The sequence below is a fragment of the Danio rerio genome, chromosome 7 (genome assembly GCF_052040795.2).
Source record: "Danio rerio strain M-AB ecotype USA chromosome 7, GRCz13ab, whole genome shotgun sequence".
Lineage (NCBI taxonomy): Eukaryota > Metazoa > Chordata > Actinopteri > Cypriniformes > Danionidae > Danio > Danio rerio.
This window is the reverse complement of record NC_141027.1, coordinates 37,942,016-37,967,500: the sequence shown is the minus strand read 5'-3', so window position 1 is coordinate 37,967,500 and position 25,485 is coordinate 37,942,016. Positions and strand designations below refer to the sequence as shown.

General features: G+C 36.5%; 1 protein-coding gene across 11 annotated transcripts in view; it reads left to right on the top strand.

Annotated features, from left to right (window-relative positions):
• Window positions 1-25,485, top strand: part of nkd1 (NKD inhibitor of WNT signaling pathway 1) — a 177,068-nt gene that overhangs the window by 18,206 nt on the left and 133,377 nt on the right. For all 11 annotated transcript variants that reach the window (XR_015494942.1, XR_015494943.1, XR_015494940.1 and 8 more), the window contains exon 2: window positions 3,378-3,463. The gene's annotated coding sequence lies outside the window, so the exon portion shown is untranslated. The remainder of the gene's footprint in view (window positions 1-3,377; window positions 3,464-25,485) is intronic.

The following is a 25,485-nucleotide window of genomic DNA, read 5'->3' as shown; positions in this document are numbered from 1 at the left end:
AAAAAAATTAAACTTGTGCTCAAAAGAAACAATTATTAGCCTAATTAGGAATAGAAATAATTAATTTCTAGAAGCTCTGATTAAATATATAAATGAACAAACAAACAACTAACTAAATAATTAATAATTTATTCAAAGTCTGCTAAATACAGCTTTAATTCTGATGTGCCATTCATGTATTTTTCTTTCCTTTTTTAGGCTTGGTAAATTTAGCTCCTTGATTATATGGATTTTTTTTTAAATGTGTGAATTGTTAAACAGTTTGTGCTAGTTTGACATCATCATGAATATCAGTATATGGTACAACAGTGATATACATGTAAAAGAAAAATGTTCAGAGTTGTACTTGTTTTAATTCAGAAATGAAAGCAGCGTACAGTACATTTATACTGTACACATACATCCACCACTATTGAAAATGTCGCCCCAGTTTCCTTTTCAGAAATCTGGTCACCTCATGCTACTGTGGCATCATAGTCATTGTTTTGGTGTGAACTTGTCACTTACTGTCTGTTAGTCATGTCTTTTATGTGGCAGATTATACATGATTTCTGGAAAGTCCACATACCAAAGCAGCATTGCAAAAAAAGTGTTTCCCGTCATATGCTAGAAATGTAGAGAACTGTAAACAGATACACTTAATCCACTGGCATGTTGCCTCATCTCACCAATGAGAATATATTGTTTCAGCTCATATAAAAGTATATTTTCATTACACGTGTATAATAATTCCTTGTTCCAGAACCAGTTCTAAGTGTTGAAGGTAAAATAGAAAAGGTCTTTGATACGTCCCAGTATATGTTTCACTATAGTTTATATAAGGAAGCTATTCACTGTTCACTTTTGGCTGTAATATTTAAACCCTAACTTCGTTTAAATCTTCTCTTTATGTGTAAAATGACCCTTGGCTCTGAATCTGTCCTTCTCTGGTATGGCGTAGGCTTTCCAAACACAGCCATTATCTCTAAACTAAAACTCCCTCAGGCTGTTCTCCAGGCAGTCTGTGATGTGATTTAACTCATCTCAGCTCGTCTCATATACTGTAGTCTTCACTCTTATCTCTCATATAAAGCCACTCGCTCGCACATACACACACATTGACTGAATTGGCCACATAAGCTATGCAGCATCTGTTTGCAACAGGCCTTAAATCTGAAGGAAGCTATCCCTCTTTGAACAGACACTTAATCTTCTTTTCCATCACATACTTTTTGTAATGGCATTTCACACTGGTTTTGTGCTTGCTTTGAATCTGTTGAATAACTAAATTTTACAGTAATCACCCTTAGAAATGAACCACGGCATTGTGACTATTTTAAAAGCATGGCATTGATGTTCCCTTTGCTGATGCTAAAAAGTGTGCACTGCGTAATTTTGCATTATAGGCTGTTAAAGGTTTGGAGACACTTTCCCTCCAATGTTGTTAGCATGAACTAAAACGATTAAAATGCTTTAACTAAAATGAAGCTGAAATTATAATATCAAAATTAGATGAAACTTATTAAAATGTATGAATGAGCTATAACAATAAGACACATAATAGCAATATCAAAATATACATTTAAATACAATTAAATAGAAAATAAAAAGTATGAAAAATTACAAAAAATATTACAAAGCTAATAAAATGTAAATGTAACTGAAAAAGAACCTAAACTGAAAGCCTTCACAAATAGTAAATAAATATTAAAGGGCATCTATGATGAAAATAATCTTTTGGGACAGAACTGTGTGTTTGTTGTGTGTCCACAGTCATATTGGGATGATATAAAGACAATAAGTCTCTTTTTAATATTTCCTGACGTTAAAATAGGATCCAAATCCCTTCCATGTTGAGGCCCATCGCAACGTGACATAGGAGTAACTCGCGTATTAGCCGCGTATTAACAAGTCTCTGTAGTAATGCGTTTAATATCAACAAGACAAGACATGTGCAAAGAGGCTAGGATTAAAAGATTTGTTCAGCTATCTGGGATCATCAGTCAACATTAAATGTGATCAAGAATGAGTTTTACAAGTTTAAAGGTTTTTAAATCAGTGCATGTTTGAAACAAATTACAGTATTTTACCGTCTTTTCTTTATCACCACAGCTGCAGTGTGTTTGTTAAATAATAAAAGAAGACACTTTGTGTGTGACTCATTGTTGCAGAAAGGCTTGAATTAACTCCCTAACAAATACATTAAGTAATCATTGGGAAAGTTCTTACTGTGGTATTTCTCACAAGCGTTACGTGAGATCTGCTTCCTTCATGTCTGTCACTGTGCTGTTTATCTGATGCAACCGAGGCGGATATTGAAGCACACTCTGACAGGCATATGGGAACAGTGGGTGGGAAGAACTAGCATTAAAGGCATAGGCAACAAAGACAGCTACATTGTGTTCAGAGCAGAAAATCCCAATATTCTTAAGTTTGTTATTGAAACATTACAGACACATTCTGAAGACACAAAAGACTTATCTTAAATCTTTAAAAAGGGCTAAATAGGTGGCCTTTTAAAAAGACTCTCACAACTTGTAAACAACAACAACAAAAAAAGCAGAAATGGACTTGAAGTTGATCATAATAATAATGCAGCAGGTTAACCAGCCTGGCTTTAAAGAGGTTTTGCCCATGTCCAGGCTGATTTCAGACCTTTTCAGCCTGGTCTTAGCTCGTTAGGCTGGGAGACCAGCCAAAACCAGCTATGTCTCGCTTAAATCTGGCTGGTCAAGCTGGTTTTAGCTGGTCATTTCCCCAGCTCATACCAGGCTGAAAATGCCTGAAACCAGCCAACAAATTTCCCAAACCTGCAAATGGTCCAATGGCCCAAATTTAAAAAATACACAAATAAACACAATTAAATAAAGTTTTTTAAAAAAATGAAAATTACAAAAATATTACAAAGCTAATAAAATGTAAATGGAACTGAAAAAGAACAGAAACTGTTATGGTTATAAAAAAGTATTAAAATAAGACTCTCACAACTTGTAAACAACAACAACAACGTAAAGAGCAGAAAATGTCTTAAAGTTGATATGAAATGCTAGTTAGTGGTAATGGGTGTTATCCTTTGCTTCTCAATTGCGACATTTCATGAAACATCTTCTTGAACAAGAAAGACATGAAGAGGATTGTGGGAAATTATATCTTGGGAAAGTATTCTTCAAGAATGGATTGAGTCTTTGGATCATATGTATTGTTGTTTCAAGAGGGGAGGGTTTTTGTAATTAAAGATCAAAGGGTATTTGAATAAAAGTGATGGCTATGCATGTAAAAAGTTCTTAATAAATATGGCAACATTCCATTAAAATACTAATTAAAAACATAAATGTCAATTTTGATTACAAGCCGATTTAAATTCTTTAAATCCTATTCCATGTTTTATGAACACACAGAGGGACCGTGGAGCCAAGGCATTACATTTATGGAAAACTAATGGAGTTTGACGACCAAGAGGTGGATCCAATAGCGCAGTTTGGAGGTGGGTCAGTTTCATTCACTCCATCAAGCCAATGTGAAACAGTCCCTTGGATGGATTTCTCATCAAAGCAGCCACAAACCCTTAGAGACAATCATCATATTTTGTTCCTGTGATTCATTCCAGCGTTAATATCTAACACAGGGCTGGTCGTGATTTTTCACTTCGTTTTGAACGTAAAAAGGGCCCATAAGGATGACACGGCAATTTTTGTGTCAGTTACACTGACGCACCAGAGTATACACAATCATCTCTCAGAACTCCCTAAACTGTGAAACCCATTTGCACTGTTTACTCAGCTGGTGTCTTAAGAACTATATCCTGCAACTCATTTGACTTGGAGCAGCATTTGCTTTTAATTTCCCACACACTGTATATGCACAAAAAAACTGCGTTTCGAATGACACTAGCCCTAATTTTGCAAGCTGGACCTGTATCATAGGAAAAAAGAATGATATCTGGATTTGCTTCAGATGGATTTCTAGGATTCTTGGTCAGGTGTTCTTTGAAGTCCAGCCTGAGGTAACTGTGGGTCTGCTCGCCTTGGCTGTAGATTTATAGTGATTTGTTTTAGCGTGGCATGTTAAAGCTAGGGTCTTGGTTCTGCTTAGGACGGTAACTGTCTGTGTCTGGTACTCTTAAGCCTGCTTGGAGACAGACTCCTTCATCAGGTGCTGCCGAGGTGCATTATCTGTCTCTGCTGACATGAAATCTTAGAGCTCTGCTCCGTCAGGTCTTCGTTTACCTTGGCTCCCAAACATGGGACTCTTCTCCAGCAGGAGAAGCTATCTTTAACTCGTACCCAATCAGATGATAGTGGATTAAACGTTCAAAGTGATTCATTACAGCAACACTGCATTCCGTACCCAAGCTGTGAACAGAATTAGTCTTCCTCCCTTACATTACACTGTCATAGGGTCGAATGTGAAGTATTAATATAATTGAATGGACTTTCAGCATACTTCTGCTATAATTATATGACTTCCTACACTCAAAAAATGACTTTTGTTGCTTGTTGAAACTACTTCTTTAAAATAAGTTACAAAATTCTTAAGTTTTTTGGGGGACAACTTAATTGTTTTATGTTTGATTAACTGAAATTTGTAAAAACATTTAAGTTAACTTAATCTATTTGTGTTAGATTAATATGTAGGAATTGTGTGGAACCCAGCAAATACTAAGTTTGTTTTACAATTTGGAATAAGCTGAAAGTTTTTTTGGAGGGGACAACTTAATTGTTTTACGCTTAATCTAAAAAAAGCAATTAAATTAAATGTAGATTAATCTGAGGTAGCACGGTGGTGCAGTGGGTACTCTATTTTCCCCACAGTCCAAAGACATGTGGTATAGGTGAATTGAATGAGCTAAATTGTCCGAAGTGTATGTGTGTGAATGAGAAAGCATGGGTGTTTCCCAGTGTTGGGTTGCAGCTGGAAGGGCATCTGCTGTGTAAAACATGCTGCAACATAAGTTGGCGGTTAATTCAGCTGTGGCAACCCCAGATTAATAAAGGGACTAAGCCGAAAGGAAAATGAATGAATGAGCCCTAAGCAGAAGAAATCAAATCAAGAAATCAAGGCAAAAACTAGTGTAATTCTGGTATAAATGTAAATGAGATCGTCAGTGCAATAGCCTAGTGGTTAGCGCGCCGACATTTGGTGCAACAGCACGTCAGGGCGTCGCGAGTTCAAATCCCGGCTCGAGGACATTTCCCTACCCTACCCCCTCTCTCTCTCTCCCACTTTGCTTCCTGTCTCAATACTGTCCTATCTAAAAAAGGCCAAAAATAAATCTTAAAAAAAAAAAAAAAAAAAAAAATTTATATATATATATATATATATATATATATATATATATATATATATATATATAATGTAAATTACATTATTCTTTGTTTACTGTTATAGGTTATCTTTAAATCTAAAAGAAATACTGTATTAGTTATGTAATGTTTTCTGGTCATTTTTAAATATGATTAAATAAAATGAAGAAATTACTCATGACAAATATATGTACCTTCGACCCACTAGCCTCAATCAAGTTTGTTTTTGGCCCATAATAAGAAAAAGTTTGAGCACCGCTACACTAAGCCGAAGGAAAATGAATGAACAGAAGTAATATCATTGTTTTGTCATGTAATATATTTTGTGTTATGACCTTTATAAAAACATAACATTTTAGCAAATGAAGTAAAAAAAAATCCATTTATTGTGATACCAGATGTTTTAAATATACTTACCATGAAGGTGGAACATATCAGCATTTTATATCAGATTTCTCATAATTAAAATACGCTGCCCTGTACCAGAAGTTATAGTGGCCACTCAGAACAAATGAAGAAGCGATTATGCATAGAAAAGAACAACTGAATTACAAAAAAAAGATCTATGTAAGGTTCTTTCACCTTGGGTTGTGTTCACCAATTGAATTGTTGAACATGACTGTCATTCATATGTGATTTTATTTAAATGCGTCAGGTACTGAAGTCTATGTATTTGGTGGATATAAAGACAGACATTTAAAGAAGACAATACATTTCGTCACTTTTAGAATTTTAAGGGTCTATCTGACATTTTTTATTTTATTTTGTTATTTTTATATTCTTATTAAATGACAACTTATTTACATTATGGGATGTTTTTTTTAAGTTGTTTACATTTTTAGACTTTTTATTAAAAAAATACAAATGTTACACAAGTATTGTTTGCTACGGAATGCAAAAACTTTGAAGCTCAATTTCTCAATCGATCAGAACACAGATAGAACCTTATAATTCCAAGCTGACGATTTGGCATTACATAAGTGTATGCATTTCCTGTTAATTATTACTATACTTCCTGTTAATCAATATTAATTAAAATAAGCTATTTATTTTGGAGCTGTAAGTTTTTTTCAGAACTTGTTACAATATATTTGTGTGGGGATATATATATATATATATATATATATATATATATATATATATATATATATATATATATAGTGAATACTGGTTTACATTAATAAATCTTGAAGTAGCCTAATTGTTGAAGTGTGATTTTTAGAACTGGAAAAATAAATAAATTACATTCAATATGTGGGTTAATATCCTAAATTTACAATTTTGCAATCTATAAGTAAAAAAGCTTTAACTAGTAAGTCACAACCAACCCTTTGCATATCGGTGGAAGGTTTCTGATTATTGTGCAGCAGTTCTACAGTGGAGGATATCATAAAAAATGAATAATGATTTTTGTCAGTCTGTTTCTCACATGAAACTATCATTTGACTTCAAAAGACATGAAATACGGCACAGTAATATGGACTTTTCTGGTGCTTTTGTGTTATTTTTAGAGTTTGACAGACTCGTATTCACTTTCATCAAACTCGCACTTCCATGGAAGAAAGAAAGCCTTACAGATTTGAAACAACATGAGGCGTAATAAATGACCAAATTTTCATTTTTCTGGTGAACCGTCTTTCTAAAGTTTTCTCCAAACTCATGTCAAATTTCTGCTCATTTAGCCGTGATGAAGAGACTGAAACATCCACATGAAACATACGATCACAAACACACATGAAAGTCCCATACCAATGGGAAAAAATACTGGTAACTGCTGCTGCCTGGATTAAACTGACATTTGGTCTCATCCATCGCCCTCCTCAAAGGAGAGATCATCTTTTTATCTGGCCAGCTCACAGTAAATCAAACCAGAGCACCAAGGACTGGTTTAAAAACTTAAACTTTTTTGTCATTGTGAAGGATAGTTATGAAATGCTGTATAACTCTTACTGCTATCCATATGTCTGCATCATGTGGAAATAGCAAGGACATTTTTAAATAAACCTGTGCAATTTGCATAATGTTTTCCAAATCAAAATCATTTGGGAGGAGTGCAGACCACCTGCCATTTCTCAGTGTGAATGTTTGGGGACCACCTCTCCCAGACTAATTTATTTTCACATTTTCATTTTCACATGAGACATTGTGGACCCACAGTAGATGGTATGTTGGGTATTAAAATATTTATCAGATCAGTAGCTTTGAAACGTGCATGTAGAATAACCTTGGTACTTTTCTTGCCCCTTATGAGCATTGTTTAAATGCTGTTGTTGTAGATGGTGGCATTGCGTGATGAGTATTTGTTCTGTTCATGTACTCACTGTGGCATGGGCATTGTTGCTGACCACGTGCATTCCTTTTTTTGTGTGTGCCCATCTTGAACTTCCTACTACTTCACAACAGGATAACACGCCTGTCAAAATACTCAATAGACTCAGCAGTCAGCACATCTCAATCCAGTGGAGCACATTTGGCATGTGCTGAATACAGAGATGTGGATCAGCTGACAAATGTACAGCAACTGCGATATTTTCATGCCATACAAGTTTCTCCAAGTTTTTAGGAACAACAACAAATGATAACTTGACTTTTAGTTGATCATTTGGTCTCAGAATTGGCTTAAATAAAGGGCAAAGGCCTCTAAAAATAAAATATGATCATGCCTTGATGTTTAATGATTTTATTAGGACAGTAAGGTTTGACTTTGCTCAGACAAAAGTCTTGTTACTTAACAGGAATAATGTACAGTATAGAATATAAAGTCATGGTGCAGTGGAAAAATAATTAATATTGTGTATGACTCCTGTGAGCTTGGAGGACTGCATCCATCTCTGCAATTACTCAAATATCTTAATAATAAAGCCATCTGGAATGTCAAAGAAGGCGTTCTTGCAGGAATCCCAGAGTTCATCCAGACTCTTTGGATTCATCTTCAATGCCTCTTTCTTCTTCTTACCCCAGATATGCTCAATAATGTTCATATGTGGTGACTAGGCTGGCCAATCCAGGAGCATCTTGCTAGGCGACCAACAAACGGTTTCACAGAGGATGACAACCTGACAAAACATTGCTGTAACTGTGACACAAGTTTTATTTATGAAGAAAATGCCAAGGCACTGCAGCGTTTGGGTGTTCTGTGTTTGTCTGGGATACTTGTCTTAGCGAAATGTGTATATTCCGCACAAGCTGAAGCTGATTGGTCAGTTCTTGTCACGTGACTCACGGTGCGCTCTCGGGATTTATTAAACTCTGTGCGTCTGGTCTGGAAGGCGCGAGCATGTCACATTGCTCGTTTGCGCACCTCTGTTGGAAGCAACAAACTCTATGCAAACTCTAGAAAAGACGCGATATGCGAACAGCTACTAAAAGGCTGCCTTTATTTACAGTCTCCAGCTGTTGATCTTCTTGCACAGCCATGCTGGATTCACCTGATTTGTTGACAAATGGGTTGCAGATCTATTCCTTGGCAGTTCATGGGTGCTTCACTGGGCCTTTTACTCTTAGCAAAGAAACTTTCCAAAAGACATCTGTTTCTTAATCATTTTGCTGCTTTCGGGTTAAATTTGGGCGCTCAAGTGACCGAGATGTAGTTGAGAGAATACAGACATTTTTCAAAATAAAAGGCTCAGATAATAAATAAAACCGAAATAATTAATGATTTATTGTGCGGCCTGGTAGTTGAGGACTACTGAGCTAGAACACAAGTTATTATTTGTTGCCTTTGTCAGGGAGTGTATGGACTTAAATATTCCTTGGAAATAAAATAAAGATATTATTTGATGGTTGTATTAGTATGTTAGTCTTAATGATGTCTGAAGGATTTCCAAAGCTTGCAGTTTGTCTTTCTGTCTTAATAGATCAACATTTTTTTTAAACATAAGCTCATACTGCTCATCAAATCTTGACTAATCAAATGCTCTCTAGTATCTGACATGCCCCGCCCCCTTAAAGACACTTTTCATTTCCTTTATGAAATGTGCTTAAGCTCAACCACTCTCACTAGCAGAGCTGTGATAAAAACAATGCGCCTGTTTTTAAAGGGAAGAAGCTATTATATGCCTCGACTTTTCTTAATGTTTCAGTTAAGATTACGTCAAATTTTTAACAAGAAGGAACTTTTAAATCCTTGATGAATGCACCTTGTTCCTGCACTCTATTGAAAACAAGTCAATGGCGACCAAAACTGTTTAGTAACCAACTTTCTTCAAATATATTATGTGTTCCATGGAAGAACTTCAATACTTTCACTAATAGACTAAACGTAATAATCTAAAAGTAAGCAGCTTGGCTAAAACAAGGCTAAACTTAGGCTGTCAGTGAAAATCTAATAGACATCTAGAATAGAATAGAATAAGACTAGTCAAAAAGATTATAGTCAAAACTAGATTAGTCATCAAATAGACAGATTAGCTAGATTATATGTGTAGTCTTTCATTTCTGTTTATGTGATGACTAGTCTAGTTTTGGCCTATTCTTGAACACCTATTCGATATTCACAGACAGCCCAAATTTAGCCTTGTTTTAGCCAAGATGACTGTTACGTCTATTAGACATCTTTTAAAAACAAAAAACACTTGCGGAGCAGTTATCTTTAATGACTTCATCTCAAATATAATACTAAATTTAAAGTTTGCAGGCATATCATTAGATCTTTACGGAATGTAAATGCCAGTAACGTGGCATCATCTCATGTTGTCTGAAATCCTGGTGAAGTTTTTCCTCCCTCCACGAGAGGTAAACAGGCTTCAGCAGTCTCTGCAATAGACGTGGAGGATGAAAGCTAAAATCAAATAGACTTCTAGGTCTGACTTTCCACATGCATCTGATACCCTGTCATTGTCAGCAACTTCCATTTCCAGTAAGTCTCTGACACGCCACTGTTCTCTGATCCAATTACTCTAATGAATATTTCATTCGGCTTACTTATTGTTTTTGTAGCATGCTATATCTGATGTTTAAGCTTCTTTAATGTATTATTCTGTTTTGAAGGTCTCTTTATAATAAAGTGTGTGTGTGTGTGTGTGTGTGTGTGTGTGTGTGTGTGTGTGTGTGTGTGTGTGTGTGTGTGTGTGTGTGTGAGATGAAGAAAAGGAGGGTGGGGGGTACTGATAGCTGTCGCTCGAGGCCTTTCTTCTCTGTGAGCCTCTGAAGGCAGAGGCCCTTTGGAGAGGAGAATTCACAGGAGAATAACCGTTCAAAGCCAAGGAGCGCCATGATGGTCTTCCACCAGATTCAGAGACGTTTGAAAAGTTCACACAAACTGTGATGCAGCCATTGGGAAACGTTTTTAACACACACAACGCTCTGGTGTGCTTCAGTCTGCGACTCGCTGTGTTTATGGTAAAGACGAGGGCAGGGGAGGACGGAAAAAAGAGGCAGAGAGGTAGAGGGCGTGAGGGAGAGGCGGACAGAGAGAACGGAAAAAGTGGAAAAAGACAGATTAGAAGGAAAGGCAAGCTGTGACCCCAGCAGCTCACACTATAAAGGCTGCTCGCTGTCATTCTGTTTGAAATCTCTTTTAACTCAAATAATCAGAAGCCTCAAAGGAAAAAGTTGCATATCACGTGATTTCTTCCAAGTCTCTTTGCTGAGACACATGTCTTTATTCAGTAAGCAGCAAAAGATGCCATAAAATCATGGTTATGGATGGGGATCTGTCCCCCACCTTTACATATCCTCTTTCCACTTTACTGTAGATGTCACTAAATCTCATCTCAACAGTTTTAAAAGTTTGGATTACGTAATAATGATCTGCGAAATTAGTTGATACTTTTGCTTTTATAGTACTTTGTATAGTGGATAATAAAAATGATTTAATTAACGTAATACACATCATAAGGTTTTTAATAATTTACAATTCCACTTTTAGTTATTTAATAATTCACAATTTTATTTTTACATAATTGGAGTGGAATCATAATTTGACATTACTTCATAATTATTTAATTCCTCCAGTTAAAATGTAGGGCTTCACATATTGTTGCATAATTTTGATTGATTAAAAATGTATTCACAAGTAAGTATTGGATTGCGGCTGGAAGGGCATTCGCTGCGTAAAACATATGGAACAGTTGGTGGTTCATTCCCCTGTGGTGACCTCTAATAAATAAGGGACTAAGCTGAAGGAGAATGAATGATTAAAAGATTTGATTAATTGGTTTAATAAAACTAAGTGTAATAGCAGTGCATCTATAACAAATTCACTTTTTTTTACATTTTATTATGTTACAGCCATAAAATGTAACAATGTAACATAAAATGTACTTGAGCATCGAAAAAGGTTTGTACTTTAACATAGACATGTAATCAGTGAAATTGATATTGCAAGGTGTGTGTGTTAGAGAGCCATCTTTTAAAATGATACCAAAATGGTTCATAAACCATTTATTCATTCATTCATTCATTCATTCATTTTCTTTTCAGCTTAGACCCTTTATTAATCTGGGGTTGAACCGCCAGGAATGAACCGCCAACTTATCCAGCACGTTTTAAGGCAGCGGATGCCCTTCCAGCTGCAACCCATCTCTAGGAAACATCCACACACACACACACGCACACTCATACACTACGGACAATTTAGCCTACCCAATTCACCTATACCGCATGTCTTTGGACTGTGGGAGAAATAAGAACACCCAGAGGAAACCCACGCGAACACAGGGAGAGCGTGCAAACTCTACACAGAAACGCCAACTGAGCCGACCTTCTTGCTGTGAGGCGACAGCACTACCTAATGCACCACTGCATCGCCGGTTCATAAACCAATACTTAAAAAAAAAAAAGTATTAATTTGGCGAGGTGACCAAGAACCTGATGGTCATTCTGAAAGAGCTCCAACGCTTTCCTGTGTGCATATCTGCAGCACTCCACCCATCAGCCCTGTATGGTAGAATATTCAAACCTGGAGTTTTCCAAAAAACAGCTAAAGGACTCTCAGTCCATAATAACAAAAAAGTGCACAAACCCAGTGCTCCAGAGCACTCTGAACCTCCGACTAGAGCAACAGATCACCTTTCTATAAGACAATGAACCTAAGCATACAATCAAGATAGCAAAAAAATGGCAATGGGCCAACCTTGTAAATGAGTTTGAGTGGCCCAGCAAGAGTCCAGGTCTGAACTCGACTGAACATCTCTAGAGAGATCTGAACATGGCACAGACACACTACATCTGACCTGATGGAGCTTGAGAGGTACTGCAAAGAATGGGAGAATCTGCCCAAAAATACAAAAAAAAGTTTGTAGCATCTCACTTAAAAAGACTTGAGGCTGTAATTGATGACAAAGGGTACACTTGCACTATGCTATCCGAACCGTACCCAGGCTCGTTTCCCGGTTCGTTTGAAAAGTGTGAGTGTTCCAAATTGTGCTCAGGTGTGGTTCAGTTGGCTGGGCCTGGCCCAGTTGGAGGAGGTGTGCCAGAATGCGGTTCAGTTGGGTTTTGGTGCGGTACACTTGTAGTGTGAGTGCAAAGCACACCTGAGCCCGAAACTGAAGACGTGACATCACTTTTAAGGGACTGTTTCAATTCATGTTTATTTCTATTGCACTTTTACACTGTAGATTAGGGCAAAGCAGCTTAACATAGAAGTTCTAGTAAATTTAAAGTGTGTCAGTCCAGTTTTCAGAGTTGAAGTTCAGTTTAGTTCAGTGTGGTTTAATTTTCACTGCTGAAAGTTTAAACACTGAAGAGCAAATTAATCAATGCACAGCTCCACAAGTCCCAAAGCAAGCACAACATCACATTTGTCATGAAGGGTAATCAAAGCTATATGCACCAAAGCCATCTTTTGTACCAGGCTGTAAACTTGTTTTTATCAGTTGTAAAAATGGCTAATTTCCCAATGCAGTCAAAAAACATCTGGGGCCTCATGTACGAAGACTTGCGTGGAAATCTTACTAAAACATTGCGTACGCACAAAGCTGTAAATGTGGGTACGCAGAAAAAATTTCAGATGTATGAAACACTGCGTACGCCGAATCTCCACGCATATTCTTTTGTACATCTGAATGAACGTGAAACTGAGCGCAACATGCACGAGCACAAAACTCCTCCCTGCCTCCTCCCCCGTATGAATATGCTAATGACTATGCTAATGGCAAAACCCAACGAAAAAGCAATGGCAAAAGCAAGCAAAAAGAGAAACTTTGAACAGAATGTGAATTGGAGGTGCTGCTTTCGGAGGTAGACCGGAGAAAAGCGGTGTTATTTGCAAGTTTGTTCTCCGGAATTAACAACAAAAGAAAAAAATAGAGTGGGAGAGGTTAGCTGATGCGGTCAACACAGTTGGGTCTGAACATCGCACTGAGTGCATTAAAAAAAAAGAAATAGTGTGGTTTATATCTGTAAAATGTTGCAGGATGCTTAACAGTCTCAGTGGCGTGCTCGTAAGACGCTTGTGATCATGAATTGATACGTTCGAGCATGAACTCGGCTCGAATCCAGCGTCTGATGAACTCTTTCTTGTTTTTTCCCTCGCTACATATCAGATTTTGCCCACTATTTATCACGAGAAAGACAAGTAGGAATCATCAATAAGTTAATATCAATAAGCATCATATTTTATTTGCACATTTATTGAATGGAAATGTTTCTGATTCACGCATGCAAATTCATCTTCAGATAGTGTCTTTATAGCAATGTGCGTGCAGTAGATCGCTCAGATTACATTGGGAAAACAGGCGACCGCTGCAAATTGTGCTTTAATGTTTAGCTGGTCAAATGTATGGTATGGAAACCTTATATACCTGCTGAACCCGTCTCATACAGCTGCCATTGCAAGGCTCAGACGCTTTGTAGAGAGGAATTTAACACAACTGCCTCTAGGAGTCGCCAATGGAAATAAAACAGACACGCACAAAAAATGTGCGTACGCCTGCCAGAAAGCTGCCGTGAAGCTGCGCACATTCCCACGTTCAGTTCATTGTTAGTAAATCCAAACGTGAGCGATTCTGAGCGTGAAACCTGGCGTACGCAAAGTTTTTGTGCGTACGCAGCGTTGATACATGAGGCCCCTGGACTTTCTCGAGCCAGCCCCCCAAGGCGAGACGATGAATTGCAGTTTTAGTTACTTTCGTATTGGCTTCCCGAGGGAGAGCGGGCAGTTGCCGCTTGGTTTCAACCAAGTATTGAGCAAAGGATGCAAATACTTATGTACATGCAATTTATTTATTTATTTATTGGCAATATTAAGCAAGATTTCAAAAACTTGTTTCCTTTATAGGTTATTATTTGTTGACGTTTGAGGAAAACAATCAATTCAATTCATTTTGGAATAAGGCTGTAGCATAACAAAATGGGCAAAAAGATTATCCTCGCGCACATGGTCTGTTTATCTGTTTTCACGTCAGTGAAGCGTGAATTTGGAATTCTAGATTGTTAAAATAGAGGCCCAAAAGTTATGAAGTCATGTCATTGGGTGAAGCATATACTGTAAAAATATCTCTCAGTATTTTTCCAATACAAATCTAAGAATCTGTGATGCATTTACTTGGGTTGTAAACTGAAGACATTGTCTTTTTTTCTGAGAAATTTATCAAAATGAACTGGTCTTGGTTAAAACAGGAACTATCAATGGGATAAATTTTCTTTAACTCAAGTTGATTGTTTCAAAGAACAAATTCTTGTTATTTTCTTAAATCATTCATGTTCATATTTTCATGTTCATATTTTAGGTGACGCAGTGGCGCAGTAGGTAGTGCTGTCGCCTCACAGCAAGAAGGTCGCTGGTTCGAGCCTTGGCTCATTTGGCATTTTTGTTTAGAGTTTGCATGTTCTCCCTGCGTTTGCGTGGGTTTCCTTCGGGTGCTCTGGTTTCCCTCACAGTCCAAAGACATGTGGTACAGGTGAATTGGGTAATCTAAATTGTCTGTAGTGTATGAGTGTATGTGTGAATGAGTGTGTGTGGATGTTTCCCAGAGAAGGGTTGCGGTTCATTCCGCTGTGGTGATCGCGGGTTAATAAAGGGACTAAGCTGACAGGAAAATGAATGAATGAATGAATAAATGTTCATTATTTTTTCACTAAAAGCACTTTTTATTTCCTTCTTAAGTAAATATATATATATTTTTGGGCTAAGTAATAGAGCCCTGAGGCAGTTTTCTTTGCAATGTTAAGAAGATCTGTCAAAATTATTCTGTAAGATCTGTAATTATTTTAAATTTGAATTGTTGCTAATACATTTCATGCTTTCTATAAACTCTCATTCAGAGACCGTATTGACGTTTTGTGTTCCCTTTAAATTGCTCATTACATTTTCTTTATATGGCCTTTAAAACGACCTTCATAAAACCTGCAGAAACCCTGATTAATGACACTTCAAAGGTCAAATTTAATATGATATCTGATAACCCAATATATCTGATGCGTGTTATATATTCACCAAAAACAGATGGCAGTTGGGATAAGATTACCCCGTGGTGACTTCTTGCTCCAGGTCATCTTACGCCAGTAGCAGAGCAAATACCTTTGCGTGAAATAAGACACAAGGCCTGCTTCGTGAATTTTTACTATTGGGGGACAGATCTGTTTGTCCCTGATCTGTTATCATCACCTTTCAGGGCTGACATTTTGCAGCTCTTTTAGCTGCGAGCTCAAAGCACTGCTTTAATTCCCTGGGGGCAGATGATCAAACCCTTGATTATCAAATATCATCTTAAAGTCCAGCTCTGAGTCGGATCTCTTTGTCATTGCGTCTTTCTTTTAAGTTTTTTGCTTAGCCCTTCACCATGCAACAAGGTGGACGATTTAGATAAATGGCTACACCAAAGTCCGGATGGCTGCAGTTTAGGCTGCGCACTGACCAGCTATTATTTCCTCTTTAGCTCTGTCGGACGTCCAGCATTATGCATGTAATTTCGCTCTGCCTAAAGCCCCTGGATTGAGATTGAATAGGTGTGGCTTTATTGTTCACAGGAGCGAAAGGAACGTATAAAGTAGATGAGAGGCTTAGGTTCAGCGTGGGGCCTTTCGTCAGTGTGCCGCTCGGTTCTGTGTACGGCAGCAGAAGGCAGGGGTCTGTTCGTTCTGTCACCAGAGACATGAGGAGCCAAAGCTTCAAAGCGTCTCTGTAATCTGCCTGAACATCACAGACACCAGGAAGTGACTGTCTAACCAGCGCGCTGTCCCCGCCAAGAGCAGCGCACGCACACATACACACTAATGAAAGTGAGATAAAGGGATCATTCACGCAGCAAGCGCTGGCTGTTCTGATAAAAAAACAGAGAAAATGAAAATCAGTGGGGTTGTGCTTTTCCGTCATTATTTTATGCCTTGTAGAACGTTTTTTTAAGAAATCGAGAGTGGGGTATCAAGGATTTCATTTGGGTGTGCATTGCAAGTGGATGTTTCATTTGTTAATAGATTTGAGGATGATTTATTTCAGAGCAGACATGAGTTTCTTTCAAAGAGTTTTGATGGAGAAATCATCATTAGGGCCAAAATACAAAATTCAATTTGATAAAGGATGTATGTGTGTGTGTGTGTGTGTGTGTGTGTGTGTGTGTGTGTGTGTGTGTGTGTGTGCTTAGGGTTCAAATGATCTGAATGTATTTGAAATATCATTATAAATAATAAAATTATTAATATATCTTTAAAATGTTCTTAACTTTTGGTAGTGAGTAGATTTTGTGTGTGTGTTTTTCTGTCAATTTTGAATTCTCACTTTAGTAGTTCAGGCCTGTGGCCAGGAGAGGTTTGGGTGGTTCAAAAGACCCACCCCTCACTGACAAAGGTCCAGAATTTGTCCGATACATGAGCTCATTTGTCCTATTTTGCTATGCCTTACTTAATTAACCCCTGTTCTGCCAAAATAAATTGTGAAAATAACCCATCGAAGAAGGCTTTGACACCAAGCGGAATGCTGTCACTTCAGCGTGACTGTGTTGAATGTGCTGGCTAGTGTGTTATTTAAATGAATGATATATTTAAAATAACAATAAGCTAGTTTTTGATTTAAAACTAACAGATTCTATATTTTTTCATCCTTCTAAATCTTTAAGAAATGTTTTTGGTACATCAAAAAGTGTTTAAAATGTGACTAAAATGCAACCTATTTAAACCTCATAATTAAATATAAAATGAGCTGAATAACGTGTAGGGTCTGTGGACTGCAAGTCAGGGGCGTAACATGACAAGGTCGTAGGGTCATAATTTGTAGTACGTTAGAGGCGTAACTGTTGGAGACCCACATGTCAAAAACATGTTGTCGATAAGATGGCACTGTACATTGTGTATTATTCCTATGTGCGAAATAGCCTGTGTTTTATAGTATGTGTAAAATAGCCTTGTATTGTATTTGTTGAAATAGTACTTGTATAGCCTGTCTTATGTGCATATTTTAAGTATCTTATAGTATATGTTAGTTATGTAAAGATTTGTATTTTAAAATACCTCTTATGTCCATGGTGTGTTTGTATTTATGATTCATTTATGTAGCACTGTTTTCCTGTGGCATAGACATGGCATTTCGTTCTTCTATATGTCCACACATGTAGCGGAATGACAATAAAGCTCAACTCGACTTGACTTGACTTAAATCTTGTCTCTGTTGAATATTTTTAAATAAATTAAAAATTTTACAGGAGGGCTAATAATTGTGACTTCAACTGTATATCACAAAACATGATTGGAGACCCACATGTCGGCAAGATGGCGCTGTACACAAATTATAATTGTCTACACCTACTCCTCACCTAAACCCAACTATTGCAGTTATTAATGTCTATACCGACCACAACCCTATACCCAACTTTCATCTTTAATAACGTCTATACTTTCCCCAAACCTAAACCCAACCATCACAGCTTTTAACGCACAGCCAGAAGTTGCAGATGTTTTCATACTTGACGCGTTCGCCATTGTACTGTTATTTGCAACCACAAGGGGTGACAGCGAGTAGGCTAACTGTCATGACAAAATGGATAAAGAAGTCAGCAAGTGGATATACTATAATATCAAATGAACTGGTTGTGGATAAATTTGTTTAAAACTCAAAATGTTCTCTGGTAAGTATTTCCGCCATCTAGCCAACAACAACTTGTTGTGACATCTCGCATGGTTCAATCTCGATAACTGCAAGTTATGCCTAAAACTTACTACAAGTTACGACCCTTTGTCCTACACCCCCGTCTTGCAGTCTGCAGACAGATACTTTTGTGAATAACTGCATAAAGGTACACTTTTTAAGAAAAAAGAATCACCCCTTTCAGCAGGCTGGCTACAGGCCTGCAGTTTATTAACTCTATATAACTACCAGTGAACAACAGCAGGTTTGTCAGTTTCCTCATCAACATCTTTTGCTCTTGGTCCACACTTTTTTTACATTCATTCTGTGTTTGAAGTTAAGACATTCATTATGACAAGTGTTAAAACTGGTGATTGTCAGTTTTGGTCTTGTCTAGGGCTGTGCAATATTAAAGAAAAATTCAATAACATGCTAAATAATGCAATATTTTATATGCAATACATATGTTTTAGGTAGGGGCTGAACGGTAGCTCAGTGGTTAGCACTGTTGCCTCACAGCAAGAGGGTCGCTGCTTCGAGTCCCGGCTGGGTCAGTTGGCATTTCTGTATGGAGTTTGCATGTTCTCCCTGTGTTGGCATGGGTTTCCTCTGGGTGCTGTGGTTTCCCCCACAGTCAGACATGCGCTATAGGTAAATTGAATAAACTAAATTGCCTGTAGTGTATGAGTGTGAGAGTGCATGGGTGTTGTACTGGGTTGTGGCTGGAAGGGCATGCGCTGCGTAAAACATATGCCAGAAAAGTTGTCGGTTCTTTCAGCTGTAGTGACCTCTGAAATAGACTAAGCCTTGGGAAAAGAATGAATGAATTATCTATTTTGGTTTTGTCTAGGGCTGTGCAATATTAAAGAAAAATCCAATAACCTGCTAAATAATGCAATATTCGATATGCGAAACGTATGTTTCAGGTAAAAGAAAGCATCATTACAATTTTTGAATACGAAAAGCCATGTTTAAAAGTTACTGCATAAAAAAATCAGACAATTAAAAAAAGCAAACAAGCTAAAATAAATGTTGCCAAAACTTTGCTCCACAGCTTTTGTTTTAGCAATTAAAAATATCAAGAACAACCATGTAAACTAAAACACTTGAAAATAAGTGTAGTTACTCCTTTGGTGCTTTATAGCTTTTTTTTTTTTTTTTTAAACAAGATTTGATCGTTTTGTCATATTTCAGTATCCATACTAAAATCTAATAATAAAAAATAAAATAAAAAATAAAATTTATAATAAAATAAATTATAATAAAAAAAATAAATAAACATCATTACTCTTCTTGGGTTTAAAGATGTGTGTTAACTATATCAGGTGACATGGTGACTCAGTGGTTAGCACTGTCGCCTTACAGCAAGAAGGTCGCTGATTCAAGTCCCATGTTCGCGTGTGTTTCCTCTGGGTGCTCCGGTTTCCCCCAGTCCAAAGACATGCGCCATAAGTGAATTGGATGAACTAAATTGATTGTAGTGTATGAGAGTTTGTGTGTGTGTGAATGCGAGAGTATATGGGTGTTTCCCAGTACTGGATTGCGACTGAAGGAGAATATGCCAGAATAGTTGGCGGTTCATCCCGCGTTGGTGATATATAAGGGACTAAGCCAAAGAAAAATGAATCAATGAATGTATGTCTACTCGCTGCCTGAAAAGTCTTTCAGATGGTGTGTTAGTGGCACAAACCATTGAAATAACAATGCACATCTGCAATTATTTGATCAATGTGAGATACTGTGCAACACTAGTCATTTCTCTGTCAGGGGTGTGTAAAATAGCCTTAGATTATGCTGGTCATGATGTGTTAATTCATTTAGCTGCAATCTGAAGTTTATCAAGGCATCCAATCCCAAATTTGTATTAAAGGATTAAACCCTCTTTGCGGTTCATCATTTCATCACACATTTAATGAGTGTACGCCCAGCTATTCAATCTCTCTGATAACCCTTCAGATAGAGCATTAGTGAGCAATACTCAGTAGACCGTAGACTTGTCTGACTTTACTAAACCTCTCCATGTGGCTGCCTATCAGCCGGAGTCAGGGGACTTGTTACCGCAAGTAGACCCCGTTGAACAGGAAGCGAAGAGAGCCTGATTTCCCCTGAGCATCTGACAGATGAATGGACCCCCAGCAGCCTGTCAAACACCTTCACTTCTTCCGCTTTCATGCTTTGGGATTTTTAGTGTAGTTGCCTTAAAAAGGAACACACAGGCCTACTTGTTTAAATAAGTGAACACCACACAGTACAGGTGCCTGGAGAAGCTCCAAACATTTTTACCTGGAAAAAAAAGTGTAGGCGTCACTAAACTGCCTCCTTTGAAAGTACAGCAGTGAAAACAGCATGAAGTTAACAGATTCTTCAGTACATATTTCCTTTATCAATGACCGTGACTGATACATTCAAGACACAATCCAGTATAGACCACAATGACGTGCTGCTGTAGTGAGTATCCCACAAAATACCTCACCCAGCAGCCTTTCTATTTTGCCAGCTGTCATATTGAACTAGAAAAGAACAAAAAAAAACATGTAGAGTTGAATGCAAAATTATTTACCCTCCTGTGATTTATTCAATTGATTTATTATTTCTGTTTAACAGAGAAGATTTTTAACACATTTCTAAACATAATAGTTATAATAACTCATTTCTAATAACCAATTTATTTTATCTTTGCCATGATGACAGAAAATAATATTTTACTAGATAGTTTTCAAGACACTTCTAAACAGCGTAAAGTGACATTTAAAGGCTTAGCTGGGTTAATTAGGTTAACTAGGCAGGTTAGGGTAATTAGGCAAGTTAATATATAATGATGGCGTGCTCTGTAGACTATTAAAAAAATTAGCTTAAAGGGGCTAATCATTTTGACCTTAAAATGGTTTTCAAAAAATTTAAAACTGCTTTTATTCTAGCCAAAATTAAGCAAATAAGACTTTTTCTCCAGAAGAAAAAAAAATCAGACATACTGTGAAAATGTCCTTGCTCTGTTAAACATCATTTGAGAAATATTTTAAAAAGAAAAAAAATCAACAGGGGGCTAATAATTCTGACTTCAGCTGTATATATGTGTATATTTTACGTTTCCCAAGTGATTTTTAACAGAGCAATTACTGTAAAAAAGAATCTGGGTTCCACACAGCTCTTTTATGTTGTACTAACACAAGTCAATTCTTTTTTTTTTTTTTTTTCTAAATTTAGGTAGATTGAGCATAAAACAATTAGGTTTTCCACTCAAAATAAAACTCAAGAAATGTGTTTTAGCTCATTTTAAATGGCCTGAACCCCCCCCCCCTTATTTCAGTTCAAGTCCTCCTTAGAATTTTTTTCAAAAACGATCCAAGATGGGAGCAGTGCAGCAGCTCTCTTGCCCTGTTTATTCTACCCATTAACCCTGCCGGTAATCTGGAGGATTTTAATCATAGGCAAACACAGCAGCATGGATAAAGGCGATGTGTCTGAATGGTAACGAACACAACTGATAAAAGACAGTCCGCCATTCTTTAGTTTTCATACAGCTCTGCCGACAAAAGTGCTTGCTGCAAACCAACAGATTTGTTGTATTGGCCCTGACAGAATCACAGGGAAAAACATGCAACAAACCCGTGGATCAGGGAAACAACCATACGACCTGTGGCATGTGCAGATGTGGTCTCATTCTCACTTAATCTTTGGGTCTCACAGCTTGGCAGGTCTGCCTTGCTTTCGGAAAGCACGTGCTCTCATGAATAATTAAGAAGCAACCTCTTCTCATAGGATAAACAAGTTCCACTATGAATAATAATGAGAAACCGGCGTGTCATCACTCCACTAGCAGATTCGCACTAGTTTACTGATTTTGATCCTGCCCCAAAAGTTATTTTAAACCCGGAAGATGAAATTAGCTGACATGGGGCTAATGTTGTCTTAACTAATGCTCAACAAACAAATCTGTTAAAATCATTTTCACATAATTTTCACATTATTTCCTGTAATATAAATTCTTCTGGAGAAAGTCCTATTTGTTTGGCTGGCATTATTTCTTAAAATTTTTTTAACAACTTTTAAGATCCATTTTATTATCACCCTTAGTTTTTTATTCCATTGGCTAATAATGACTTGCCTAATTAATCTAAAACAAAAGTTAGTTAAGCCTTTATACAGCTTTAAAATGCTGAATACTAGTAGCTTGTATAGCTTGTAAAAAAATTTATTCTGCCATTATGGCAAAGACTAAAGAAATTAAAATGTTTAAATATATGTATTTGTTGTAAATGTATAAATAAATGTATAGGGTTGTATAGCACAGTATGTATGTTGTACAGTAATACTTGTTTAGCCTGTCTTATGTGTAAAATATCTTATAATATATGTTATATATATATATATGTGTTATGTTAGTGTTATGTTTGTATTTAAGATTAATTTATGTAGCATCATTGTCCTGCGAGACACGGCATTTCGTTCCTTTGTATGTCTTGGATGACTTGACTTGAAATGTATGGATGACTTGACTTGAAATCTTGTCTCTAAACAGCATTTGAGAAATACTTTAAAACACAAACCATTTTTAATAACAACCAACTTTATTCACAAACCATGATAAGATCAAATAAGCTGGTAATTTTAAAGAGATTGCTAACCCAAAAACGTTTCAACTGAAACCATTGACATCCATAGTAGGAAAACAAATACTATTGAGGTCAGTGTCTACCAGTTTCCAACATTCTTCAAAATATATTCTTTTGTTTAAAGCAGAACAGAATGAGTAAATGATTTGGGGTTAGCTATCACTTTAAAGATAAGAGATGAAGACCCTATCTCTAAAGATGAGATGAATATATAATATATAAGATATCTCTCTTTTAAAAATGTTAAGTCTCTAAATATTGTAAATAACAGACTTCAGAACTCCACAAGTCTATGTACACTGAGCATATCCAGTGAATGGTTCAAAAGCAGAAATGTGCTTGATTGAGTCTGAGTTTATTTATTTTGATTATATTTTTCTATTTAAAGAAAAATAGATAAGTGACAAGAAGTTGATGGCACTTACTGCACAAAATATTTGTCAAGGACACCTTAGAATTGTGAGTGCATCTAATCTCCCTAAAATATCCCCAAAAAAAAACAGTAAAACATATATTTTGCTGACTTATATACAGTGCTCTGCATAATTGAGTACAGCCCATTTTTAAATTAATATTTTTATTTATTATTAAACAGATATATTTTAACAGATATAATTATTAAAATAATATTTTTGTCACCAAACATTTTTAAAATTGAAAGATGATGCAAGATAATGCAATTAAATTCAAGCAAAATATTGCAAAAACATTCACAAGCTACAAAATTTCAACTAAACTTTCAATATTTTTGCTTCTCTTGATTTTTCCTCATTTTAAAATTTGTGTTTAATATTTTTCTATGACATATCAATTTGGGTGTACTAGTTTTTGGACCTTTATGGTCAGCACTGAATAATCTAATGTCTATGCATAAATATAATATTGTATAGCTTCCTTTCAAAATATGAATTTAAAAGATAAATTTGTGAGAATTACTTGTATATGCTGAGCATTGTACATTATTTCAATATCTTCTTATGTTTAGAAGAAACATCAAAATTAAGTGAATTAAGCAATTTAAACTAGTGTCGTGGCACGTGTAGGGCACGTGTGGTCTCCATGCTTATGATGTCAAACACCCTCGATTGCCAGATTGAGTTTTATAGAAAACAGGGAAACACCAAAAATGCTTTAATATGTTGTGTGTTTTATCACAGAGCAGCATTATAACAGAACCTTAAAATGTATTAAGTATGATAAAACAGCACTGCTTCTTCCTACCGTGATGTTGAGCGGAGGAAAAGTAAGCAGTCAACTGTGGCATAATAAAAGCTCTGCTGCTTTTGTGCCACGTCACACTCGTCTTACAGCAGCGATTGCTTTAACTTACTCGTTTTACTTTGACAGCTTTCAGCCTCACTTTGATTCAGCCTCACTTTGCTTCATACTAATATGATACATTTTAAATACTTTAGCTCATCAAGATATCTACAGGAGTACTGTACACTGTGAAAAATATCCGTAAATCAGCAGTTTTCCTCATTTTCCCCTCATTTATGCATGCCTTTATATTGCATTATGAGACTTTGATCTTTTTTCCAATAACCTTTAACCTTGAAAAGTTTGAAAAAGTGACTTTTATTAACCTTTGTTATAGTTTAAAGTGATACATTGTCTGGGTATATAGACTTATTTCTCTATATATTATTTCTTATACATTATTTTATTTTGAACTACTAACATGTCAGTAAAAGTCATTTTGTTAAACTGTAGGGTTGTAATTTTAATATCAAAAGTCGACAGAGCAGAGATCAAGGTCCAATAATTCAGTTCACAACCATAAATAAACAGAAAACATCTGTGAATCACAAAATACAGAAGATTTTAATTAACAGATACTTTTTAAAGTGTATATAATGGAGACAACTCCCATGATTCCACACTCAATTACAGCATCACCTAACCACTCCTTTGTTTGTTTTGTATTTGTGCATCTAGTGATAAATATTACATAGTGTGCCTTTAATGATTCTTGTTATTGTTTTGAATAACCACCATCTAGTGGCGAAACATGCACATGGTGCCTTTCAGATCTGCTGTTTTTGTACTGTAGTGGTCTTAAATTGAATCTTAAAAACAGCGAGACAGACTTTAACCTCATCTGACTTTACCTCGGTTTTAAATTAGAATTAAAGATGAAGGCATCCAAAAGTGTCCAAAAGCCTTTACTACTTTGCAGACTGCATGTGTTTTTATGTTAATTACACAGTAATCGACTCCCTACAGCAAATGCATCTAGCATAATTACAGTCGGGTGAATTCACTCGACTCCTGTTGATCTAAATCTGTGTGTGACTGGCCACTAGCCAGCGACTGGCTGTAATGCGGAGAAAGCAGTGAATCTCTGGGTGTCAGCTGACATGCAGTTATAGCAGCAGCCGCTCCTGGAACTCCCCTCATTCCTGGGGAGCAGCAGCAGCCATTCCAGAGTTGTGTAATTAACTGGAGTTTAATTAAAGAGCGATTTGAAGCAGGCAGGCTGAGAGGCACAATAAAGCTGCTTATAAAACAGAAATTAAATGCTTTACAAGCTCTGTGTTGTCCTTCAAGGGTGTATTGAATTTGCACAAACTTTACACAAAGGTTT